We start from the raw sequence: 3,595 nt of genomic DNA, 5'->3' as shown, positions 1-3,595 counted from the left end.
ATAGAAGGTGATTTTGCGGGCGGGCAGTGGGAGTGTCTAAAACCATAGCATAAAAAAGTTAGATTTTGGTTGGATGATCCTGGTAAACAAGTTAAAAAGCGCGGATTATTGGAAAGGACTGTTAATCTTGTCCGACAGACAAGGATCAAGAGTTTTATTGGTAAGTATAGGTGATGATTTTTTATCACGGTTAGCATAAATTGGGTAAATTGTTGCATACGATACTGTTTTAGTAGACAAAAATCTTACCCGATAAGTAAATCATAACGTTGAATTTTGCCAATAAGCATTTACCCGGGTAAGCGTTTGGTAAACGGCCCCTAAAGTCTTATACGAATAAAGTTGTCAGTATAAATTAATCTAGGTTGTTTGTATGAATTAATCTGTTTTGGGAGGGTTTTCTCATAGATGGGAGGAAAGTGTTTTAATTGGACGGGGTAAGTTTGAAAAAAGCTCGGTTTCTTGCTTAAAGCTCCCTCTAAAAGCTTACTGAATAAGACGATTTATATATCATTAAATCACTACTAAACAGTAATAAGCCGACTGGATAAGTTGTGACTCTCATTAAACTTATTAAGTTGTTAACAAACATGTCCAAGTACATTACTTTTTTCATGAAAATTGCTATTTTCATTCTCATATTTTAGAAATCACAAATTTTGATCTCTATAATTTACAATTTATCGTTGTTTTCATCCTTATAATTTACAATATGTAGTTGTTTTCATCATTATAGTTTACGATTTGTTGTTTTCGTCTTTATGATGTATATTTCATTCTAAAATAACAATGATCGAAAACCGCAATTTCAAAACCATAATAACAAAAGTTACAACTTTTAACAAACCATATGAATGAAAAACATAATTTACTCTTAAAAAAATCAAACCTATAGTCTATTATCACCAAAAAGAAAGGGAAATTTATAAAAATAACCGGTTTACACAACCCTTTGTTACAAAATAACCACATTTTAAAGGTTTTACCGGAATGACCACACGGCGATCAGTACACTACGGGGGCGATCCCCCCATTAAGTCTTAAAAAAATTCTTCAAAAGTCGAGATTACTGTTCATTCTCGTTGACCGTGTTTGACCTCGCCCCCGTAGTGTACGGATCGCCCCCGGGGGCGATCCGTGTGGTCATTCCAGTAAAACCTCTAAAATGTGGTTATTTTGTGGCAAAGGGTTGTGTAAACCGGTTATTTTTATAAATTTCCCAAAAAGAAATCAAACTTTAATCATATTTTATTTTTGTCATTTAAACGTCATCACGAAATATATGGTGTTTTCACTTTCGGTATGGTATCCTTTTTTACTCGTAGATTAGAGCTTTCATTATCAAACAAAATAATATTTTTACAGTCCCGTTGAAGATGTCCTCTAAACCAATTTCGACCAAACAAAGGTCATTGTTAGAAAACTTGTCCATGACTCCTTTTCTTTATAAATTCGTACCAAACCAACTTTTTTTTTTCATTGTTAGAAAACTTGTCCATAATCTTAACAAGCTCTTCATGTCATATTTTTAACTTATTTCATTTTCTTGTTATAGACCGAGATTGTTAGGATGATTTGATTAAAGTCGTATAATATTTGTGTGATAAAAACATGTTGATGTATGTTTTTGTTAATATTTTTCATATAACGGTATTAAAACCATTGTAACACCCTCGAACACCACATTTGCATATAACACATATTTCATTTCATAGAAATATAATTTACATCATAAGGTCCCACTAGTACAAGGATTACTATATGTACAAAATCTACATATAAAAATTTCAAAAAACAAATCATGTACTATTACATGTAATGTAACATGTATCTTCAAAAGCAGACAACAGATTAGGAAAATAATCACATTTTCCCTTTCCCTTTTATATTCTCGGACCCCGCTATTCCTGCATTGCATAATTTAAAACAGAAAATGAGGGTTAGACCAGATGGGTCTAGTGAGTAAATCCCTTATTTGCAAATGCAGGGTGATGAACACCAAAATAATGTAATTCTGCTTAGAAAATTCTGCAGTACAAATAAATGATACAGTTCACAATATCATGCAAAATATAGTACACCCAAGAACCTCAGTTCTATAAAATATCTCTGATTAGAGATCCAACGTTCCCAATATGAAACAAATATTGTAACCAAAACTTCTTGAATTAATAGACCATTCCTTTAAAAAATATTAACAGAAAAGATTTAAGGCAATACTTGCCTGATATGGCAAACCATTTTCCCCTTCTTAATAACATCTAAATTATTATTAAATAGAAATAATATCTTTAATTCATCAGGTCACAAAAAAATGATGATTCAAAGTTATTAGATCCAATTAGTAATAATAAGAGTTATAATATTATCCACATATGACAATGTCACCCTTATTCCAAGTACACCTCTCCTTGATATGCCACCCTTATTCCTCCATCAAAACAGGGCTACTTATCAGAACAGACAAAAGTCACTACGTCTGGGGGAACTATTACTTAAAACAAGTTTCATACCAAAACAGATTTACGTCACCACGCTTGGTAGAAACAATTTACAAAATCCACTTCCATACCAAAACAGAYTTATGTCACCACGCTTGGTAGGAAGGTTTCCCAAAATATATAGTTTCATACCAAAACAGACTTACGTCACCACGCTTGGTAGAAACATTTCCCAAAAATCTCGTTCCGAACCAAAACAGACTTACGTCACCACGCTTGGTAAGAACATATCTTTTTATTTAGAAAGATATAAAATACTCATTTTATAATCCATAATTAAACTCAATAATAGATATTTTAAACTATATAACAAGTCTAAAATATAAAACTCATGAAAAATTCCAAATAAAAAGTTATCCGGATATAAAGTCCGGACAACACTTGTCCCTTTTGTCCGATTTACTAATCCGGGCAACTCATCGCCCAAGACTTGTCCGATTAAACACTTGAAATTATTCCAACACTCTTGCCCGGATAACAAATCCGGACAATACATCGTCCAAAGCTTAACCGATTTAACACTTAGAGATATTCCAATTTCTATCCGGATAAGAGTCCGGACAATACATCGTCCAAAACTTGACCGGTTTAAAACTAAACCGCTTAATGCTTGGTCGGTTTAAGGCTTAATCGTCTAACCCTTGTCCGATTTAAACTTAATCCGGTCAGCCTTTGTCCGGATAAAACCCTTAAACAAATATATGATTTCTTTCCAATAATAATCAACATTCAAATAAAACCAGTAACAAATTTTATGTAAAAAGGTTTAGAAATCACTCACCTTAACAAACTTTTGAAATCAAATACTTGAAATCAATTTGAATCTCCAGACAAGAAATAATCCAGTCAACATCTCTTTTAAATCACACAACTTTAACAAAAGCAATAAGAGAAAATATGGAGGCTCAACCTCCCTTTTTATACTTTCCAAAACTAGAAGGTCGGCTAACAGCCCCTTCCTATGCTAACCATCTATGCACATGCATACATCCACACACCATACATTCAAAATATGCATGTGTGTAAAATCACACACACACACACACATATATATATATATATATATATACATTCAAAATATGCATGTGTGTAAA

This window comes from Cynara cardunculus (assembly GCF_001531365.2).
Source record: "Cynara cardunculus var. scolymus isolate 2C chromosome LG 6, CcrdV1, whole genome shotgun sequence".
NCBI classification, from domain to species: Eukaryota; Viridiplantae; Streptophyta; class Magnoliopsida; order Asterales; family Asteraceae; genus Cynara; species Cynara cardunculus.
Note: the sequence above shows the minus strand (reverse complement) of the source record.